Source organism: Euprymna scolopes, chromosome 23, assembly GCF_053919585.1.
Source record: "Euprymna scolopes isolate OS-2025 chromosome 23, ASM5391958v1, whole genome shotgun sequence".
Lineage (NCBI taxonomy): Eukaryota > Metazoa > Mollusca > Cephalopoda > Sepiida > Sepiolidae > Euprymna > Euprymna scolopes.
Window position 1 is genome coordinate 89,345,116 of NC_136504.1, and position 25,357 is coordinate 89,370,472.

At 33.0% G+C, this 25,357-nt stretch overlaps 1 protein-coding gene across 3 annotated transcripts in view; it reads left to right on the forward strand.

The window, feature by feature from the left end:
- Nucleotides 1–25,357, forward strand: part of LOC145246048 (atrial natriuretic peptide receptor 1-like) — a 1,646,502-nt gene that overhangs the window by 295,439 nt on the left and 1,325,706 nt on the right. The gene's annotated exons all lie outside the window — the stretch shown is intronic.

Sequence of the window (25,357 nt, forward strand, 5' to 3'; positions counted from 1 at the left end):
GTTTTTAAGATGGGGAGGTAAGGGGTGCTTATTCCGAAAGTCGTTCTTAATAGAGCGAGTTGGGGTGGTAATTCCGAAAAGCATTTTCTTATTTTCGAATTTCTCACGACTTTCGGAATAAACACGGTTTGCGGGTTGGACAAGCAGCGTACATTGACCATTTTTTTTTTTTTTGAGACATGAGTCAGACAGAACTTTATGCAATATTACTAAAAAAGAAGAAAAAAGAAAACTGGATATTTTTTTAAAAATAGTTACTTACTTTCCTCCCCACGAGAGCAGTTAGACACTAATGTTGTAAATGTGGGGGAAACTAGTCACCTCTGACATAAAAAAGAAGCACACAGGATTGGAAACATTGTTTAAATTTTCAGGTATTTTCTACTTTTCTAAAAAAGGATTGTCTAGTATTACATTTCTATTGTGTTACGAAATTAAATTTTAAAAAAAATTACTCACAAAATTAAATTAAAAATAAAAACAAAACTCTCGGCTGAAAACAATTATTCCTAGTAAAATTGTTTTATTTCTATTTTAGTAATAAGGAAATAAACTAGGCACCGCCAAAAATGGCCGCAAAATCAAGTTGTTGTTGTTTTTTAAAACGAAATTACGTTTATTAAAATCCATTATTTCTGAGTAACTTTTTTTTTCCAGAAAGATAAAACCCTGAATTTTATCATATAGAAAACAGAATAATGTAAAACTTTTTCTACTATTTTTAATTCAATTTTAAATGTTAAATTTTCCCAAAAAGTTAACAATTGACATTTTTTGTCTTGCACAAAAAACGTACTTAAATATTTAAAAAAAAGGGTTTTTGAAATAATTAATTAATTTATTTATTGTCTAACTAAGATTTAGGATGATTTTCTAAGAGAATATGCAAAAATATTATAATATAAGTACCTGAATTTAAAATAATTCCACTTATTCATATAGGTAACCAGATATTCGCGTTGACGTAGAGTTCAGCTCGACTCTGTTTACGTTTTCGTCTGATACAAAGCAAACTATGGAAGACCAAATAGGCAAAAAAAAACTTATTTTTCAGTGACGAAAATTTCAATGTATTATTAAGCTGAGGCTGGCCAGTACCAGATGGGTGACCATTTGTATGCGTTTGGTTTTTAATGTGTATGTGTGTGGGGGCCAGACTCCCCAAAATGGGGGGGGGCAATTTAAAGCAGAATAAAAAAAAATTATTTCAGCGCGTTTGGTCCACCATAGTCAAAGGCGGCAAACGTTTTCAAACGGGATCGAAAAAAAAGATGCTATTTTTAACACAAAGGGCACAATATTTATCGAATATTTTTTTTTGGTATCGATTATTCAAAGCATGCCCTGTTTAATAATGGTCATGCATTATTCGGCTCGCTAAAAAAAAATTGTTAATTTATTTATCAAAAATTTTAAAATAGCTTTTTTCGTATAAATATTAAAAAAATTTTTTTTTTGTTTTGCTTAACTTAAATTAATTATTTTACTTAACATATTCACCGAATTTCACACTTCAAAACTCAAAAGCGGGATAATTAAACACAATCGAAGTTCTGATATTCAGACGTCAAAATAAGGTATGCAAACAATTTTTTTTTTTTTTTTTTTTTTTTTTGAATCTATAATTCTGTCCCTTACAACACAATATGTTGATTTCAGTCTCAGATGATTATTTTAAGCATATTTGTTCCCACTTCAAAACAAGGGGGTTTTTGTAAGCAAAAATATATATATATATAAATATCGTTTATGAAAAATAAGTACACTGTTATAAAGTTCATTCTTCTCCTAATAATCGCTGAAAATTTCGTATTGATCGGATAATTACCTGATTTTTGGTAGATTTTTAAAAAGACGGTCCGTCAAAAAGTACTGACCTGCCCCCCCAGTTTTGGCGGTGCCTAAAATAAACTTGTTTATTTATTTTACAAAGACTAAAAAAAGTATCCCATTGGGTTGAAAAAGTGTCAATCTTTAAGAATTTGGCAAAAATAATCGCGACTGTGATTAAATCGTTTAATTGTTTGTTTAATATTTTCTGCGCTTACGGACTTAGTCTATCACTCGTGTAAGAGGGAATGTTTCATAAAAATCTGTAGTTTTTTTTACAGGTATGGACTTAAACACGATATTCGACAAAAATATTTCGAAACCTCTGAGTAAATCGTTTTATTGTTTATTACAAGAATGTTTTACAATATTTTATGCTGACGGACCCAGTAGAGTTGCCTGTGTCGAAGTTGCTTTAATCAGCAGCAGTGGCAATTTAGTTGTACAATGATCGTGCATCATTTTTAGTCGTACATATTTAGTAAAGTCCATTTCGTTACATTTTTTTTTGACGTATAGTAAATAATGGGCAGTTGCCGATTCCCCCACTATCAAACAATCATGAAGTTCCTTACACGGCAACCGAGAAGGCTAACCTGCTTGCCAGTCGGTTTACCTCAAACTCCACATTGGATCCGGTACATCACTCCCTCACTGACTTTCCTTTGTGGACAGACGCCACACTAGATGATTTGAAAATCACCCCTTCTCAGGTACATCGTATCATAAAAAAAACTAGACACCGCAAAAAAACATGTGACCCCGATCTCATCCCGGCTATGCTATTAAAATAATGCTCCGCTGAGGTTGCTCCAGTTCTCTCCAAACTTTACAGCAAATGCCTAAACGAATATTGCTTTCCTGACTGCTGGAAAACCGCTTCTGTGGTACCAGTTTTCAAGAATTCTGGCGAAGAAACTGACCCATTAAATTATCGCCCCATTAGCCTTCTCCCGCTTTTCGACAGAGTATTTGAATCCTTAATTAATCAAGCTATAGTCCCTCACCTTACGGCTGCTAAACTCCTGACCGACAATCAATATGGATTCTGTCATGCCCATTCTACACCAGATATCCTAACTGTAATCTCTGAACGTATATACTGTTCAGTGAAAAAAACAGGGGAGGATAGAGCGGTAGCCCTCGATATATCTAAATCTTTTGACAGAGTTTAACACGCTGGTCTCCTAAGGAAAATTATAGCGTATATACCATACGACTGTAACTGTAAGAATAATTAATGTAATTAAATCCTTCTTAAGTAATAGAAAAAATCAGGTTGTCGTCGATGGCCGTACATCTAAACAATATTATATAAATGCGAGAGTACCTCAGCGGTCTATCCTTGGAGATTTATTATTTCTGATATTCATGACCTCTCTGATAAAATTGTTTCTGAGATGGGTATATTTGCTGATGATACCACTCTCTATAACAGGCACAACGGGGAAAAATAAACACATATCTAAGGAAATGGCAGAAACACTAGAGGATGACCTCAGATCTGTAGTGAAATGGGGACAAAAATGGATGGTCACATTCAATGCTTCCAAGACTAAGCTTGTTTTCTTCAATAATTACAAGACACCTTCTATCACCAATAGCAATAGCCAAGAACACATTACCCGAAAGTACTTCCTTTAAACTCCTCAGCCTAATATTTACAGGGAACATGAACTGGAATAGATATATTGAGAGCATTGCCAAGACTGCTGCGAAGAAGATGGAATCTCTCTGCCGTGCTAGAAAACTACTTACGCCTGAAAGTATCCAGTACCTCTATAAGGCCTCTATTCGCCCATGTATGAAGTAGTTGTCACATTTGAGCTGGTGCATCTGCTACTTGTCTCTCACTCCTGGACAGGGTTCAAAAGAGAGTCGCCAACCTGATAGCCTCTGTCCCATCGACGGTATGTTGCATCCCTCCGCCTGTTCTATAAGTACTTCAATGATGACTTCTCTGATGAACTACGGGCACTTGTACCCCCTCAACGTGAATACCCCCGACAAGCAGCTAAATCCCACCCCTTCACAGGAGAGATCCCTATGTGTAAAGAATCATTCTACTCCAATAGTTTCTTCCCCAGAACTGTTAGACTTTGGAACTTCTTTCCGGGATTCTGCTTTCCCAACTGCTCTAACGCAGAAGTTCAAGTGTAATGTATACGGACATCTTGCTGCTCAGCTTCCTTCATAATACCCCTGCAACATTTGCCCCAGATAGTAGCCTGCTACTTCAAAGTGCCATTGTGTCTTGTTTGAGGTGAAAATTGAATAAATAAAAAAATTTAAAAAATGATTTGAACAAACTATTAAATGTTATTTATTAGAAAAAGTAATTTGTATATTTGTTTATTTAGCATCCGTGATGAAAACGTCGAGTTAAAAAAAAAAACAAAAAAACTGACCGTTTTAAAAACAGTGTAACCGTTATTTTAGTAAAACACTACCATTTGAGAATGCGTGTATTAAAACAATGAATAGGTTTAGGATGCAGTAATGGTTAACTTAATATGCGAATGAGTTGAAAGCGATTAATAGGCGTTAATTAATAGTTGATACAGAGCAGTTGAAATTCGGCTCACTGGAATACGTATTGAGGATTGAAGAAGGAAAGACGAAACGAGTTTGTGCCTGCCAATTAGTGATAGAAAGGAATCTTGGATTTTGATGATCATTTACAGCCGATTTAACGGAATATCAACCTGAAGAAAAACATTATTTACATCTTACATCATCATTTTCGCTTGATAACTTTACTGAATAATCGCAAAAAAATCATATTTTTTAACCATTATTATATTAAAAACATGATTAGACAACATCCGGAATGCACATCTTTTTATTCTTAACTGGCATCTGCATTTATTTTGGTTTTTACGTAGTTGTTATTGCTCTTTATGTTAATCTCAAAAATGAAATTTTTCGAGCGGATTTGAAAAAAAAATGGCGGCATCTTCTTCAAAAGATAAAATTCAGATTAAAATGGAAGTAAAGAACTTTTAACAATATTAATTAATCCGCGATAATGGTTTCTCATGAATTCAACAATTTCCGTAATGTTATTCACATAGTGGTGTCCAAAGAGGTTCCGTATTTAAAGATGATGCTGATTTTCAGAAACCGAACTAGGTATTGTTTTATTGCAATACTCAGATTATTTGGATTTAGTTACCTTCAAATAAAACTGAATTACACTAGAACAATCGAATTAGTATATTTGTTTAGCAGTTTTATCAATAGCATTAGCAAAAACTCTTTAGAACTTTAGTTTCAATTATCGGTGAAATGTGTAGTTAGCACTTTCATTGATTTGAACTCCCTAGTTTCCAAAGAACAAAAAGTGACATGCGCAATTGCACAATGAATAATGAAGCTAACGTATGAGAAATCACTATTGGTAATGTGTTATAGCATTTAAATTAATTTTCCAGGCGCATGTCAGGCTACAATAATGCACTTTGGAGGCAATAAAATAAGTACAAATCTCGTGAAAGATAAACCACTTCCTTTTTTTTTTTGATGATTTAAACACGAATAAACACAATAAATGAAACATGTATACGTAGTTTAATGTAGAATGAAATATATTGTTCCCATACTGATAAAATGGCATGCATTATTAAAAGACAAAAATGCATAATCTAAACATGAATATATAAAAGATAAGTGTTACATATGTGACAAAGTGAGGCGGCGCCTGTTATATTTTCAACAAATAAACAAGGAAACAATTCAGGCTTAACTTCTGACCTCGATTTTATAAGAGTTGAAATGAGATTTGGGAATATAAAGGGAACAATGATAACTGTGAACAGAAAAAAATATTTCATCACACAGGAAGATAACTCTTTAAAAAGCCATCTTGTAATAGTAGCTTTTTAGTATTTACTTCCGGGTTAAGTGAAAATTCTACTAGTGTTTGATACAATTACACACGACCCCCCCTTGTCGAGAACTTTCGCCTTGGAATTGTGTAAAAATCCTACTATTCATGTGAACAAAACTTCGCATGTTTCTCTATTAATCCTCGTTAAGTCATCAACAGTATAATTTATAGGTGCAATTGTTTGTTTAAAAAGGTGTGTAATGTTAATCGATGAACGATCAGCACATATGGATTTACGGAGGACTTGCGGCTATTTTAGTCTTGTACGATCCAGCGGCGTATGGTTCCTAGATCTGATAATAGTTGTTGCATTATTTGCCGTAATTTATGCAACTAATTAATTGCATTTATGCAAATGCTGAATAACATTAATTAGAATTTGCAAACTATTGATAAGAGGTATCATATCTTAAAAATTATCTACCATTGAAATAGAATTATTAAAATAAACACACATATGCAGTGCATATACATAAACACGCACGCACATACACACGTATACATGTATGTGTGTGTATCTGTTTCTCTGTAGAGAAGAATCCTTACATTCTTTGAAACTTGGCTAAATAAGGATATACATGTTGTTCCTTTCGGACTAATTAATATGTTCTAAACTCTTGCTTAAGTGTTTCTCAACATATTTTATTGAACCTATATTCCTATATATATATATATATATATATATATATATATATATATATATATATATATATATGTAATAGCATGCCATTGCCCGGTCGTAAGATATGCTTAAATATATTTTAATTCACTCAGATTACGGATTTGTTCTTTTAGAGACAATTCTCTATCGATTAATCTATTGACCATACTATATAGTAGTGAGACAAAAAAACACACACACATATGACTTGGGTGACATAAACTAGAATCGAAACCAAAACATAAAACTCTCGACCCTCATTCTTTAGTCTTTGAGCAACGCACGACTTTTCTTTCTTTTTTTTTTTTTTTTTTTTTTTTTTTTTTTTTTACAAGTGCGAAAGTGCGTGATCAGTTTACTGAATGTTTTCCATTACAGCATAAATACAATTAGTTACCCTACATCTGATAGGATCAAACCACATCAGGGTGGAGGTACCAAGATGCCGAGGGATTTTTTGCTTTGACAACTTCTTTCATTGGATCGCTTACCTTTATACTCCTTCTCTTCTCCCTATTTCATGAAGAAGCCGAAACTAAATGTAATGCAAGCAGACTTATTGCTTTCCAAGCAGCCAGCCAGGTTCTTCCTAGAGATCATGCTCATATAAGACTTGTCACTTGCGCTTCAGTGACAATGTGACTGGTTCACGATGTAAAAACTGTAAAAAAAATATATAAATCTTTTTTTTTCTTATTTAGAAAATACAGTGTAACTCGGGTATAATGGAGTAATCTCTTTTATCCGGGTTGAGCTTTATTGTCTCTTATACCTAGGTATTTATCATTCGACTCAACTAGATAGTCATACATCATCAAATAGAAACGGATATCTGACGGATAAAATGATAAAAATTATTTCTCGCGCAGTGTTTAAAAGACTGAATCACCTCGCTTACGATTGATGGATGTCAAACGAGGGGTCCAGTTTTTGGATTAAGAATGAACTAATGCCAATATGAGCAAACAGAAGAGACAAAAAGAAAGTGTGTACATCTTAACAGTATTTCGTATGAGTGAATGCAACTACTGTTTTATGTTTTGTGTACAACAGTTAAGAGTAAATAAATTTAAAGTTTTCTAATAAAAGGAATCATATGGCCTTAAGCGAAAAATAACACGATTGGATTATCTTGATATGCCGAGTTCGAACCTACTCCGTTCCAGAAAATCACTTTTACTTTAAGATGTTGGTAACATTCATATGGGTTCTCTTTTAATACTGACAGTAAAATCGAGTCGATTAAAATAATGATTCAGACGAATTTCCTTTACTAATAAACATATAAATTTATAAAAAATATTTACTATTAGCAGTTCCGCCCGGCTTAGCTCGGGCTCTATGTAATGTTCATAAGGTTATGTGCATATGTATATATTAAAATGTGTGAATATGTAAAGTAATGCCTTTCTGTATAATAGTCTTCCTTAACTACCATAGAGAAACGGCAGACAGTTTCACTTTTATAGATATAGATAGATTGGATGCAAAATATAGTAATGATTTAAAAAGTATATAAAAAAAAAGATTCCTGCACCACCACCGAGAATCGAAACCGAAGCGTGCAGCTCACGATTTATTTTACTTCTGTCGTCAATGACTGGGCTATGAAAACATGTTTACAGCAAGGTTAAAAATACAAACATGAACTAACAGCTACTACATTGTGCATTCGTAATGCCGGCGTCCAACCTTCGCCTGGAAAATTTCTTTTTTTTAAATTATCACACTTTTGCACCGATTGTTAGGGCTAAACCACAAATATAAAATTTTGCATGGAATCAAATACCTTATATATGAAGTTTCATGTCTGTAGACCAAAAACTCTAGGAGGAGTTTGATATGCAAAAATATATACGCATACATAAATACATATGGAAACAATTTTGTGTTTACTATAAACTTTTTACGCAAATATTATGCAAGTATAAACAAGGTAGAATATCTGCATGGATATAATTACACTTAATAGTTAACTAAATATGATTATCCCATAAGAAAACTGAAGCAACTAATAGGGAATTAATTAAAATGAATGTTTAAAAGAATATGCAAATTCAATTTTGCTAGTGAATGTAATTGCACACCCCATATATATGAAAATTCTATTTTCTTTTTAAATAAATAAATAGAAAATAGGGGTTTTAATATGAATATCAATTCACACAAAAGAAAAACAAATTTATAGGAGTATAGATTAATAAATTTTTGTTACACTATTTTATCGTCATATATGCTTTCTTATTCTCGAATAACTAAATGCGATTTAAAAACAAAAACAATATGGCGATGAAGACGTGTTAACTTTCCTTGGAAGTTGGCCTTTATTCACGACTATTTTAAAAGTATTATTGTGTGCCAAATAAAATCAACTTATTTATTTACTTTCTGGATTTTAGCCGAAGTCGTATCAAATACAATTTTGCGAACTGTTCTGTATTGGCTACTATTAGGTTGGTGCAAAAAAAATAATATCGTTTTTTTATATAAGTCGAACGTCAAAAACACGATTTTTGCACCATTCTAATATATTACCAAATTAACTTCCTAGAATATTTATTTACATTCTCTGTAGAGGAGTATCTACATGCCAAAGCCGATATTTCCGGTATGGTCACCTAAGGCGATAAGTTATAAACAAACCAATTAAAGCTTCATTCTTAGAACTGCACGCCTGTGGAACCGTCTTTCATTTTCCTGCTTTCTAGCTGACTACACTATGGTTGTCTTCAAGTCCAACGTAAACAAATTCTTGATGAGCCGTCCCATATAAGTTACCAAATTTACCGAATTTACATTACTAATGATTACTATATTGTTCAATTGACTACTGTACACTCTTTAACCCTTATCCTCGAGTGGCCTCTTCGCCTTGATAAGTGGCGATGCCTATGTAAAAAAAAAAAAACGAACAAAGCATTTTAAATTTCCAAAACTAATTATTCTACTAATTTTCATTTAGAAATGTGCAATATCATCTCAGAAAAATATTCTATAAAGTAAATTTCATCCGTTCAAGTGTCCATCATAGATTAGTCAACACATTAACGAGTCACATAAATGACATTGTGCTAAATTATTAACGCTTGGGCATGGACTCTCCTAAATTAACCTACTTTCTCGGGAAATGCCGGGGCACGGGTCAGTTAGTAATCACATTTTTAAAGCAGTAAGACTGCCAGGAAAACAAAAATGAAGGGTAAGTACTCTCGAGCAACACAGGCTAGGTACAACTAGTTGGAAATAAAGTAGTAACGCATTCTAACAGCCTGCATTTTACGTTCCTTCTTTTCGCCTCATTCCTTGTTGGTTTTGATAGCTTTTTCGAGATGTGTAAATTGCAAACTCAATAGATTTTAGCAAGTCAAGACGCTAACGAGGCCACAGCTTACCACACAATTGTTTCCGCGTCAATACCCCATCTTCTTCTCCGTATTTCCCTCGTCAAATGTTTTTTTTTTCTATGTACATTGATTTATTTCGTGGGAGATATTTATTACCAACTAACGATAAATTGAAAGAATTTATGAGACGGAACATTACAAATTAATGTACACGATCTACAATAGAACCATCATTGCCATTATCGCTGCCATCATTGCTAATTATTTCGCAATAGAAATATGCAAAACTATGAATAATGTTATTGTCGGTGGCCAGGAATACATACACACATTGCGGACACAAAGCGATCGTATCTTTATATCAGTAATGCGTTTCTAATGACTTTGCGATAAGAATATATTAAATTCACGAAGGAAATTTTCGTAAGTGGCGAAGAAGGTGAGGTAAGAATTGCAGATAATATGCGACAATTGTTTGCAGAATTTAATTAAAACTTTTATACGAAAAACCAGCTTAAATATGTAGTAATAATTTTAATGATCTGCAACTTATCTAAACATAATATTGCACTAAACAATTCTTTTTCCTGATCAGCAGAGTAAAACAACATTGAATTTACTTAGTATTTTAATGAGTTAATATTTGGGAATACAAAGCGTTTAGAGCGACCTCCACAATTTATAAACATATAGTTATCTCCCATCCCACTCACACCTCTCACGGTGGGAAGATGTGATACAAGGGTCGGAAAGTGGGATCGAGGAGCCAACGTCTTCGAGAATGAGTATTTCGGCCTGCAACATAATGTTTTTGTGACACCCCAGAATTACCCGGAAGGAGCACTTCAGGTGATTAGAACTACATTAACCCTTTCTCAGAGGAAGAAGGCAAAGTATGGATGGTGGACTTACTAGAACTGCACAGAAAAAGAAACATATCGAGGTCAGCAGAGAAAACCACTATTTTATTATGTTGGCCTTCGTTCCGATGAAAAACTGTCTGGTTTAGATTCATAAACAGATATCAAACCTTTCTCGTGTTATAAACAGCAACGTATTTAATCTTACAATAAGAAAATATAGACATTCTACCAATAGTTTTGTTGTATACAAGTATTTATTATTCACATGGATTGTTATTTTAAAGCAACTCCCTATTTTTAAGTGTCTGTACCTTTTTACTGAAGTACAGGGTGGCCCGCTTAAAAGAAGCTCATAAAATGTAGTAGAGAGGAGACACATTCTTTTATTGCTTAAACTACCTGTAGTGTTATAAAAGATGCTGGAAGTGCTCCCCGTTTACATTTATGCATTTCTGGGAATGTTTAACAACGTTTGCAGATACTGCCTATAGATCTTCTCTCGTGATTCTCCTGGTAGCGTTGGTAATGTTCTTAAGTTTGTCTAGATTGTGAAGATTGTTTGCATAAACTTCTTGTTTTAAAGTCCCCCCCCCCAAGATAAAAAATTCACATGATGACAAGTCCGGGGAACGTGTTTCCCATAATCCTTTGCTTATTGTTCTCTCTTCCGTGAACATGCCGTGAACTCGTGTCAGTGATCTGTGAGACGTGTGGCACGTAGCGCCATCTTGTTGGAAAAAAATTGCATTTTATCTTGTGGTGTCAGTTGGGCCTAAGAGAAAGATTAGAGAGATCGGGCTGGTTTTTAAGTGGGCCGCTTGATCTGAAAAAAAATATTAGAAAGATCAGAGAGAGATCGGGCTACTTCTAAGTGGGCCAGCCTGTATAATTCTTACAAGATTGAAATAATTGTATTGTCTGAAGTTTTATTAATTATTCAGTGTTGTGGAAAATTTACTGACATGATTCGAATAAGGTTGATGCGTTAGAAATGGACCGCATACAATAACAAATACTTAACTGGTAATTTTAGGAAACATCGAAGTAATTTCCAAAATGAATAAGTCCAGCTTGGCGGTCGAAGCCTGTTAGTTGGTCTTTTTACACAATTGTTGACATTTTGATAATTTAATATTTCAGTTCCCAGGAGGTCAATAATTTTACGCTGATATTATTCAATAAAAACAGAAATTATATTTCGTGGAAACAGTGACGTAGCTAGAGTAAACGTCACCCGGGGCGGTCTGCTTAAATGTCACCCCACTGACATTGTGTCAACCATCGTTTGCGGTCATCGGACCGCCCCCCACCTTAGATATGACACTTTATTCATTATATATATACTAGAAAAAGTACCCGTCGTTGACTGGGTTCAAAAACAACCTACAGAAAATGTACTCTGATTTATGAAAGTGTGATAGGTTATGCAAAGGAAATGGTTGTAAAGAGATAGCTTCGAATTTGGGGGTATCAAAACCAAAGCAAAATATGATGAAAGTAAAAATAAAATAGATAAACCCCATAGTGTATTATAACATACCTCTTCACACTGAAACACTTATCACAATATTTGTGGATCTATATTGAAAAAAAACTTGTTAAACTTTGTGACATATCTCCATTCTATGGAGGTCAGGTGCGAACGAACACCCCATAATTTTATTATACCATATTTCTTAAAACTGAAACATAATTATCAAAGTATACTTACGCAGATAGATATGAAAAGCCTTTATTAAAGTTTGTGCCTATTTCCATTCTATGGAGGCTAGGCGCAACGCAGAGCCCACAATTTTATTATACCATGCTTATTTAAGTTAAAACATACTTATCAAAGTATTATTATGTACATCTATATCAAAAACACTTGTAAACGTTTTTTTTTTTTTTAATTTTTAAATTTTTTTTTTCCATACTTTGTGGGCCAGTCGTGTACGCAGACCCCACAATTTTTATGAATCATCATTATACCAGATCACACATACCCATCCCTGTATCTCGATACATCTTTCATTATATGTGATCAGTTTTCTATAATAGTCAACCTCTTAGGAGCCTATTCGTGACAAGACAAATACACAGACGTTCAGCTTATATATATATATATATATATATAAGTTCAAAAGTTCAGCCTGGCTTTGCTCGGGCGCTATGTACTGGTCATAACTTGTATGTAAGATTTCAATTGTTTACACCAAAGTTTGTCCAAAGTAGAAACCACAGATATCAATTATTTTTATCTTTAGTGCCAATGTTGACCCCTTAAAATTTACCCATGTCAAATTTACCTACATCTTAAATTTCAAGTTTTTAGATCCAAATTTGGCGGATGAATTTGGTAGAATCTTCAAAACTCAACTCTTTCAACTTTGACCTCTTGGCAGCCAAATTTTCGCCCCAAAACTGATTAAAATTCGTGCCACATGTCTGAATATGTATAAATTCCAAATTTATAGACCCAAAATTGGCTGAGTAGATTGCTAGAAACTGCAAAGGTAAAATATTTTGAACTTTGTCACCTTGACAGGTAAAATTTTCATCCCAAACTGATTAAAAAGCTTGCCCTATCTCTGAATACCCGCTATGTAAAATACGAATGTTTACACCAGAAATTGGCTGAGTAATATAATGGAGACCGCATAGGTCAATTATTTCTTTAACTTTGACTCCAATTTTGATCCCTCAATATTTTTTTTTTTGGGGGGGGGGTTAAATCAAATTAACAAATGTGATCCATGTCCAAATAACTTGCATTGAAAATTTCAAGTGTGTCGACCTAAAATTGGCGGAGGAGTTTCGTAGAGTTTTCCAAAGACACATCGTTGAACATTGCCCCCTTGACAGCCTAATTTCTGGTCGAAAATCGATTAAAAAGATTTTCCCAAAAATCCTTATGTCAAATCTCGTGTCTCTAGACCGTAAAGTGATAGTTATTTTGTAGGGAAATGTACCCCCCCACACACACACTTTCACTTTCACAGATACTAGCATTTCAGCTAGGCGTTGCCCGGATGTTTGGATGTGTGTGTTGATCAGAAAAAAAAAGTGGTAGTAGGAAGTTTGACCCCTATTATAGCCCCTTAACATTTATTGTTTTGGACTCAAATCAAGTTATTAAGTTAGATCCATGTCCAGGGAACCTATATCTAAAATTTAAAGTGTTTATACCCAAAATTGTTGGAGGAGTTTGGTAGAGTTCTCAAAGGTCAAATCCTTTAACTTTGACCCCTTAACAGCTAAATTTCCTGCCGAAAATGGATTACAAAGATTTTCCCAAATCTCAGTACCCGCTATATCGAATTTCGAGTCTGTAGACTGAAAATTAACAGAGTTATTGCGTAGGGAAATGTGCACACACACACGTTCACGTTATAGATATATAAAACTACGTAATCCTTTTTCTAATTATTTTTTGCAGTAAAAAAAATATAAAATGAATGTAATCAAAATGATTTTAAATGTGCTATTAAAACTACAAAAATACAGAGTTTAGAGTTTTCAATAAACATTGACAAAAATAATCTTCGATACTAGTTTTTCAAGACTACTGCAAACCACATCAACTGATTTCACAAGATTTTTTTCTTACTTTTACTAATAAGTCAACTTTTATATAAGCTAAAAAAATTTAAATATAAGGGTAAATGAGATGGATTAATTCACAGGTAAATGATGATGAATACAATAAGAGGGTTTAAATTAACATCTGACTAAAAAAAAAAAATGACTGATCCAGAAAGCAATATTATTTCAAAAATATCTGTGAGGAATAAAAGAAAAAAAAAATAGGAACAACTTCAAAATTTTCGCTCTATCTCCCTATTAAGTGTTTTTGTAAGAACCATATTTCAGTAATACATTTCAAGTGTATGGCTTCATTTTCCAATCACCCTGTAGTACTGTATTGCAATTCCCCCAAATCCCATATACGAAATCGTTAATAACATTTACACTTTTCTTTTTGTAGTTTAACGATATTTGATATAATTAGATTCAACTTTATTCCTGACATATAAAGCAAAAATCACCTTAAAAAAGTAGAAAATCTATTTGGGGGTGAAGTAGCACTGCAGGATTACAATAGCACTTTTATTCCGATCCTGACAACGTCCGTGTACATGTCACGGTACTTATAAATCATTTAGTCTATCTCCTCTGTTATTATGAACTGTTAGAATTGACATCGTTTTTTGAGTTGGTAAACAATAACGCCGTATTTTCTTAGGTTGGTGCGAAAATGTTTGTTTTTCCTGGGTTGATACGAAAATAGCTCCTGTTTTTCTTGGATTGGTAAGAAAAAAATGTAAGTTTCTTCAGTTGGTAATAAAGAAATGTATGGTTGTCTTTGGTTGGTTATAAAATAATCTGTTTTTTTTATTTGTTACAAGATGTGTTTTCATTGGTTTGTAAAAAAAATGTTACTTTATTAAGTAAATAATGTCACTTTTTCTTTGGTAGATAATAAAATGTTTTCTTTGCTTCGGCTGGTTACAAAATAATTTATTTTTCTATTAGTTGGTATGTAAAAAAATGTGATATTCTTTGCGTGGTAAGATTATAAGTGTTTTTCTTTGGTTGGTTTTAAAATAATGCCTGTTTCTTTGTATTGTTACAAACAATGTCTGTTTCTTTGGTTGGTTAAAATTAATGTGTTTTTCTTTGGTTGATATGAAAACAATGTGTTTTTCTCTGGTTATTAAGGCAATAATGTCGATTTTTCTTTGGTTGGCAAGAAAATGTCTGTATTTCGTTGTTTGGCCACAAAATAATGTCTTTATTTCTTTGGTTGGCCACAAAATAGTGCCTGTATTTCTTTGGTTGGCCACAAAATAATGTCTGTATTTCTTTGGTTGGCCACAAAATTATGTCTGTATTTCTTTGGTTGGCCACAAAATAATGTCTGTATTTCTTTGGTTGGCCACAAAATAATGTCTGTATTTCTTTGGTTGGCCACAAAATAATGTCTGTATTTCTTTAGTTGGCCACAAAATTATGTCTGTATTTCTTTGGTTGGCCACAAAATAATGTCTGTATTTCTTTGGTTGGCCACAAAATAATGTCTCTATTTCTTTGGTTGGCCAAAAAATTATGTCTGTATTTCTTTGGTTGGCCACAAAATAATGTCTGTATTTCTTTGGTTGGCCACAAAATAATGTCTGTATTTCTTTGGTTGGCCAAAAGATTATGTCTGTATTTCTTTGGTTGGCCACAAAATAATGTTTGTATTTCTTTGGTTGGCCACAAAATAATGTTTGTATTTCTTTGGTTGGCCACAAAATAATGTCTGTATTTCTTTGGTTGGCCAAAAAATTATGTCTGTATTTCTTTGGTTGGCCAAAAAATTATGTCTGTATTTCTTTGGTTGGCCACAAAATTATGTCTGTATTTCTTTGGTTGGCCAAAAAATAATGTCTGTATTTCTTTAGTTGGCCACAAAATTATGTCTGTATTTCTTTGGTTGGCCACAAAATATTGTCTGTATTTCTTTGGTTGGCCAAAAAATTATGTCTGTATTTCTTTGGTTGGCCAAAAAATTATGTCTGTATTTCTTTGGTTGGCCAAAAAATTATGTCTGTATTTCTTTGGTTGGCCACAAAATAATGTCTGTATTTCTTTGGTTGGCCACAAAATAATGTCTGTATTTCTTTGGTTGGCCACAAAATAATGTCTGTATTTCTTTAGTTGCCCACAAAATAATGTCTGTATTTCTTTGGTTGGCCACAAAATAATGTCTGTATTTCTTTGGTTGACCACAAAATAATGTCTGTATTTCTTTGGTTGGCCACAAAAAATGTCTGTATTTCTTTGGTTGGCTACAAAATAATGTCTGTATTTCTTTGGTTGGCCACAAAATAATGTCTGTATTTCTTTGGTTGGCCACAAAATAATGTCTGTATTTCTTTGGTTGGCCACAAAATAATGTCTGTATTTCTTTGGTTGGCCACAAAATAATGTCTGTATTTCTTTGGTTGGCTACAAAATAATGCCTTTTTTTCTTTAGTTAGTAAGAAATAACTGTTTCTTTTTGTGTTATGTTGGTGGGCGAGAAAAATATCCGATTTTCTTAGGTTAGTTAAAAAAATAAAAATATGCGAATGCTATAACCTCAACAAAATTAAATCTACTTTTTTTGTAGAAATTAGCAAAGTACGCAGATTTACAATTATGCACAATTGTTATCAAATTAATTCAATTTCACTAGTAATATTTATCTTTTCATTTCGATCTCTATAAAAACAACAACTTTTAAGACCGTTATGCTTTTATTCTGAGCGTGGATACATTCAAGCCGATTAACATCGTCTCTTGCTACATCTTAAAGTCGAACGTACCAATTCGCTTTGAGCCATTTAAGTGTGTTTATATTTATAGAATACTGTCTTTGCCGGGTGAATCTGGAGGAACATTATAGATTATTCAAGAAACTAGATTCCATATTTTCCCTGGAAGCAGAGACAATCCGCTTATGCAAGTTAAGATTATTCCAACATCGAAAATAAATCACCAATAACTACTGAGAAAATACTGGGGATATTATTATAAGGAAGAGTAATGAAAGTGAAGAGCGTTTTTTTTAAACAAATAATGAATGGCCTTGATTAGGAGAAAACAAAAACAAAAAAAAATACAACATAATAAGCTAGAATAGAACGAAATAAAAAACAAACAAACAAACAAACAAAAAAACCCAGATCACTAAAAATGAAATTAAATGCCCACATTTTTAATCACGGTATAAGTAACGAGTTTAGTAACATGGGTAATAATTGTTTGCAAGAGATATCTAAACTGCTAATTCATTTCGTATTATTTAGATTATTAGGACTACTGGGCTCATTTCTCACTACCGTCGATGTAACCTTCGACCTTCAAAAAGATTTATGTCGAACTCTTAAAATACGGAATCCTTTTATCAAAAGGCAGAGCCTTTTTTGTCAAACTTAGGAATCTTTCTACCAGACTCGAGAATCTACATAGAATTTCGAACGGAGCTATTTATTTAATCCCTGTAGGTTGCATACTATCGTTCCTTCAGTAATAATAATGCGATCAACAATCACAACATTTACCCCTTTTTGACCCCCTTAAAAACTATTTAAACCGACTAAAGACCCATTAAAACAGTCTATAAAAAATTAATTAATTGCGGTCCCTACCGCTTTAAAGCGTAGTTATCGCTAAGTAAAAAAAGACTACCTAAATCCTCCATTCTAATGATAGCCTGGTCATATATAAACCAATCTAATCTTGACGCCCATTTCAATATGAAGAGATAGTTCGAAAATATGGAGGTAGGCAGACAGACAGTGTAAGTTTTAAATACATGACTAACGGGGGGTGGGTCTTACCCGGACGTAAAATACGCTTAAATATATTTTAATTTGCCCAGATTTCGTATATATTAAAGTCATGATTTCAAAACTTAAAAAAAAATGTGTTCCATCTGTTAGAATCGAAACTGAAACTTTAGCATTCAAAGTTGGTAACGTTTCCACTGTACTAACGTGACACGCATATAAACTGATTAAAAATTTAAAATAAACTATGATGAATGCACAAAATGTATAACGATTTTTAAATTTTTTTGGCTATTTTAGACACCCTAGAAATTATTTGAACCTGCGAAAGACCCATAACAACGGTCCGTAAAAAAAACAATGATTTGAGGACCCTAGCGCGCTCTGTGACTTCAAATTTCGCCGGAGATAGTTTGAAAATATTGATGCACAGGCAGACATACATATAGCCTTTTATATATTATATTTCACATTCGTTACAATTGTTTCATGACTATTTGAACAATTTCAAACATTGTCATTAAAACTATTCCAAAGCAGCCTCTCTTTAGACATTAGACTTTTTATACACATATGAACATGTTTCTAATCCCTATTTTAGAAAGCAAGCAGTTGAATCTACCTCCATCCCTACTCATCTTTTTTTTTTTTTTTTGAAGGTTCAGCTGCTTGCTTTCTTTAATAGGGATTCGAAATATGTTTATATATGCATAAATAGTGTAGGGATGGCTGTTTTTGAATATTTTTGAATGATATGTTTGAAATTGTCCAAATGGTCACGGAATACTTGTAACAAATATGAGGTGGAGAGTTGTATGATTTTTTTTAAATTCTAGCTCTTATGTATACATATTTGTGTGTATGGTTTTTGTTTTGATCTCACTACAGCATTAATTATCTCTATAATAATAAATACATAATGTGCATGAATTAAAATATCATATTTAAGCGTATCTTACGACTAGACACCAACGGGCGACTTGCTAGTATAGCTATATATATATATATATATATATATATATATATATATATATATATATAATATTAGTCCGTTTATTATACAAACATTATTGGTTACATATGTGCATACATGTTTCAGTGGAGTCCCAATTCAAGACCAACACTTCATCAGACCAAAAAAAAAAATTGATATTGAAACGGGTGTCAAGATTACATTGGTTTTTAAAGGATATTTGGATGCGATCTACATTTCAGAGAAGTTTGGGGTGTACACTTTGTTAATGTGAGTTGTAGGGTTTTTTTTTTTCTTAGAGGGATGAAGGGAAGATTTCGTTCCCCGCGTCTATCATTAGAATGGAGGTGTTACGTAGTCCTTTTAACTTAGCGGTTGCTTTACTGTCTTGGATTTGAGAATTTCTTGCACCTTAAATTTTTTAGCCGTTGCATATCTTTAATTGGTGGTGACTTTAATTCTCTTTTGACAAGTGTTATTTTTATTTATTTTTTATCTCTCTTTCTTATTATTCATTTGTTTTCTTGTTTTCAGAGTGTGGATGAAGAGAAGGGAAGTACCGATTCACGTGATTAGGCTATTCTGGCGGCTACTTATCTTGCTTTGATCTGAAGTGCTATTATATTCTTGTTGCCACTACTACTTAAGTGCTAGGTTGTTTTATGGTTGTCCGTTTATTACTGCTGGCGACTCTCTATTGATAACCGTTTTTATTTATCATATATTTTATTCTATTGTATGTAATAATTTTCTTTATTTTTCGCTATTTTTCATCCTTTCATTTGGTTTTAGTTTTTCTCGTTTCTTATTTATTTTCTTATTTGTTAGTTTACATATAATATATATATATATATATATATATATATATATATTATGGTCGGGTTGGTATTTCGTTTAACTGGATATGTGAGCTTATTAAAATGATTTAAATAAACGTGTGTGTTGGTAATTACATTTTTTTCTGTGCCGTGAAGTTTGAGTTATCGTTATAAAGCTCTTTATATGTCTATGTATAAAGTATTTTCTATGGTTGTCATTATTTTTTTTTATTCAGGTAGTTAACGTTTTCCCTCGTGCTATATTATGTATATATTTGATAGGTTATTATGTTTACTTCTACGGTTGGACTTTTCTACAATCGACATATAAATGGGTACATAAATAGCATATATTTAGTTTATTTAGTTACCTGGATTGGAGTGTTAAGTTCTCTTTTGGGTGTTAATTATGTGGATGGTATATTAATGTGAGGTTTTTTAAATCATTTCTGTAGGTGCATATCGACAATTCAATTAAAGGTGGGTACGATCCATTTATTTAGTTAAACGTCTACTGGTGTCTAATTATTAAGTATTTTAAAAATGGAAAAGTGTACTAACACTAATATATTGTTTGCAAAATGCGTGCCGCTCTGTAGTTAGGAATAAGGAGGGTATATATTTGGGATAGAGCCAGGGGGTAATTAAGGGATGTTCTGCACCTAAAATTAGCCAGGTTGTATTATGCTAACGTCTTCTACCATGATTATGTTAGTGTTGTTATTAGTTATAATTATAATTAATTTTTTACTTATAGTTTATTTAGTTATCGCTAAGTTAAAAAAGACTACCTAAGCCCTCCATTCTAATGATAGCCTGGGCATATATAAACCAATGTAATCTTGACGCCCATTTCAATATGAATTCTTTTTATTTTTGGTCTGATAAAGCATTGTCCCTGAATTGGGACTCCACTGAAACATGCATGCGCATATGTAGCCAATAATGTTTGTTTAATAAAGGGACTATATACCAGCTCGGTCCGGCATTGAGCACTTTTTTTAATAATCACGTGAGTTTCACTGGATTTGCCTCTAACTTATACAACCAGTATATATACGCAACGTCATCCAAAAATGAAATATGAGTGCAGATAGTCTGAATGACGTAATCATTTTTTTTATAAATATAAAGAATCCCAACGAAACATTAGTTTTCAATATGGGCCCTTACAAATTATACTAATGTTGATTCGATTTGATCTCCTGTATATTAGAAATAAATATTATGCATTTATTATCAATAAATTCAGCATTCTATTGACTTCTTTTCAATCAAACAAAACCAAAAGTGTGTATATATATATATATATATATATATGCATACAAAAGTGTATATATATATACATACAAAAGTGTATATATATATATATATATACAATTGACTTCTTTTGACATATTGACTTCTTTTCAATCAAACAAAACCAAACGTGTGTGTGTATATATATATATATATATACAAAACTGTATATATATATATATATATACATACATACAAAACTGTATATATATATATATATATATATATATATACACAAAACTGTATATATATATATATATGTACATACAAAACTGTATATATATATATATATATATATATATACATATATACCAAAAGTGTGTGTATATATATATATATATATATATATACATATATATACATACGAAAGTGTATATACATATACATATATATATACATATATACGAGGGGCGTGCAATAAGTAATGACCCTGGCCCACTTCTCATAGCAGTAGAGCAACGAAACTTGGCACAGTTATTAGTCTTCTCTACATAGGAACCACCTAGTTATCCATTTCTCCTATCGTTCGATGCAGCTCTGGGGACTGTTTTTGTAGAAGACCCCAGGTTGGTCCTCCAACCACGACGTGACTTCAGAAATCAAGGCTGCATCATCTGGGAAACGTTTTCCTTTCAAAAACTTCATGGCTGGGAAGATGGGTGTATTATCATAACCAAACGCCCGTTCTTCTGATCTGGCAACATGCGATTTGTGGACCGGCGCGTTGTCCTGCAGGAGGAGGGTACCTTTGCTGATCTTTCCCCGCCTCTTGATGTTGATAGCTTCCTTTAATTTCCTCAAAAGTGAAGCATAATAGGCTCCTGTAATTGTGGTACCCTTTGCCAGGAAATCTGTCATCACTACTCCGTCCTGGTCACAGAAGACTGAGCATGACCTTGCCAGCGGAGGGCTGAACCCTTGCTTTCTTTGGAGGTGGCGAGTACAAGTGCTTCCACTGCATTGACTGGGCTTTGGTCTCTGGATCATAGTGATGGACCCAAGTTTTATCCTGTGTAATCAGTCTTTTGAAAGACTTTGACTCATCTTCTTTGCACATCTCCAAATTCATCCTCGAGCACTCGACTCGTTCTCGCTTATGGAATGGTGTGAGCAATCTGGGAATCCATCTGGCAGACACCTTATGCATATGCAAATGGTCATGAATGATAGTTTCCACAGACCCTTTAGTAATCTTGACATCTTGGGCTATTTGGCGAATAGTAATGCGCCGATCTTCCAAAATGGCAGTCTCAGCTTAACAGACAGATGCCTCATCAATGGCAGAAGAGGTGCGACCAGGTCTGGGAGCTGTTTCCACAGACTTCCGGCCATGTTTGTATTCACGATGCCACCGTTTTACAAGGTAATATGATGGGGCATTATCACCATAAGTTTCTTTCATTTTATCAAAAGTCCCCTGTGGTATGCGTCCTTTCAAATACAAAAACCGAATCACTGCTCGACATTCAACAGGCTCCATTTCAGACCTGATTCAGTTCAAACACCTGTAAATCAAAAACGACAATTAGTTCAGAGCTGTAATTTGCCACATAACCCGTAGAGATATAAATCATTGCACAGGCAAAATTTTAGCTAGACCAGACAACTGGAAGTTGGTCAGGGCCATTACTTATTGCATGTCTCTCGTATGTATATATATATATATATATATATATATATATATATATATATATATATATATATATATATATTATAAGACCATTATGTGTGTGCGTTCCTTTCCTATGGACTCGAAAACAGCTGAACCGATTTTTATGAAATTTAACACGAAGGTACTTACAGTGTTCTTAGATAAGTTTTGTATTGGAATGTCTTCGATAAGTATTGATAATCGATAAATGAAATACTCCGATGAAAGGAAGAACAGACGATTTTGACAAAAGTTAACATCGTACACAAAATACAATCACATCTGCATTTAAGAAGTCTTATTACCACACAAGCAAAAAGGCTCGACATATAAATTCAACAATACGTTCTGAGATATTACAAATAAATATATCTGTTAAAAACACAATCGCGCTATGATTTTTTATATTTGCATTTAAAACTTAAATTTAAGCAATTAACAACCGCACACGCAATAAGGACAGGCATATAAAATCAACAGTTGGTTTTTATATTGAATGTGCGCGTTCGAAATAAACGTTTCTGTTTAGAGTACAAACTTTATTCTAAGGCATATATATATATATATATATATATATGACAATTTCGTTTAATCACATGAATTAATATACGAAAGTATACATTTATGCGTAAAATTTCATTATTTACTTAAATAGTGCTCAATACTTTGGTAGAGCTGGTTAGTAAGTAATAAATATATATGGCAATTAAGCTACACAGAATATTCCGCGTTTCATTCACGCTAGGATTCATCAAGGTTATGCGTGGAGTTGTGGTAGTCTCGTGTTTTTATATACGCACATTCTAATGAGTTTTTAGTTAGCCAATCAGCTTTCTAGTTTCAAACCCATCCTTCCTAATCAGCCAATGAGCAGGCACTTACAGGAACAAAAGTCCAGTTGACCTCCGGTTCACCTCTCCCTTTGTGTGTGCTATTTTATCGGGGAGTGTAGATATCTAGCGTTCTGACTTAATTTAAACTAGGTTTGATGTGTGTTTTTTATGTTAGTTTATAGGTGTCTGCTCATTGCCTGATAAGGAAGGGTGCGCTGGAAACTAGAAAGCTGATTGGCTAAGTAAAACTCACTAGAATGTGCGTATATAAAAACGCGAGACTACCACAACTCCTTGCATAAACCTGATGAATCCTAGCGTGGATGAAACGCGGAATATTCTGTGTAGCTTAATTGCCATATATATTTCATAACTTACTAATATATATATATATATATATATATATATATATATATATATATATATATATATATATATATATATATATATACGGATTTTCATGAAGTAGTATTGTTTTGAAACTTCACCCTTTCGGACGACAAATATCGAAAAATTGGCCAAAAACATGTATTCCTTCACCCTCAACTGGACATTTTCAACAAGGAGGGGTCGCTTTTTGGCCAATATTTTCAAAAGTCATCGATTCTTTTCGATTGCCTAGCCTTAATTAAAACCTACTTTCGGTTGGCGACGGGCACAACAGCAAAGACGTCAATTTTTTTTCTTCACTTTCTTTTCCTCCTTCGCGATACGGGGTCGAGCCTGCCTGCCTACTGCCATTTTTTTTTTTTTTTGCGCTCACAATTTTTTTTTTTTTTTTTTTTTTTTTTTGCTCAACCAACACCCTTACTCAAATCACATTCTTTTCCACCTTCGCGTCACGGGTTCGAGCCTGCCTGCCTACAAAAACTTTTAATTTTTTTTGCTGAACATGCACCTGCAAACACCCGGGCAACACCGGGCATCCAGGCTAGTTATATAGAAAACAATTTTTTTATAAACTCAACAGACGGTTATCCACAGTGCAATCTAGACTATAGCATATTGTAGAGTTAATCATGGGAAGGAGACTCGTGAAGCTTCCTCCTAGTAACAAAGAGGAAATCAATCGATTTACACGAAAAATGGTCGATTTCATCGATTTTAAAGACAATAAAACTATAGGTAAAACATTTATTTGATTACACTTTTATTCCCAGCAAATGTTGGGTTTCCTTATTTATTTATAAAACTGCATGTATAGATATGTATAGAAAAGCACGTATATATATATATATATATATATATATATATATATATATATATATATATATATATATATATATGTATTGCGTGTGTGTCTATGGGTGTATAGATGGATGTATATATGTATATGTATATATATGTATATACGTATTTTTATATACATATGTGTGTATATACGCAAATATCTGTATCTCTCTCTCTCTCTCTCTCTCTCTCTATATATATATATATATATATATATATAACTACTTAATTTAGTTACATAAATTAATATACGAAAGTATGAATTTATGCGTAAACTAAGTATTTACTTCAACAGTGCTCAATACGTATGTAGAGCTAGGTGCGTATATAAAAACGCGAGACAACCACAAAATTCTCGCATAAGCCTGAGGAGTCCCAGCATGGATGAAACGCGAAATAGTCTGTGTAGCTTAATCGCCATATATATTTTATAACTTACTACTATATATATATATATATATATATATATATATATATATATATATATATATATTAATTTTATTTATACAAACATTAATGGCTACATATGTGCATACATGTTTCTGTAATCACCCACATTGGGGGATTACGTCCTCAGGCCAAGAATTACCTTCAAAAGTGACATTTCCACCAAATACATTTTTCTATTTCGTTTATCAAGTTAAAATACAACCTGGGTGGGAGTAAAA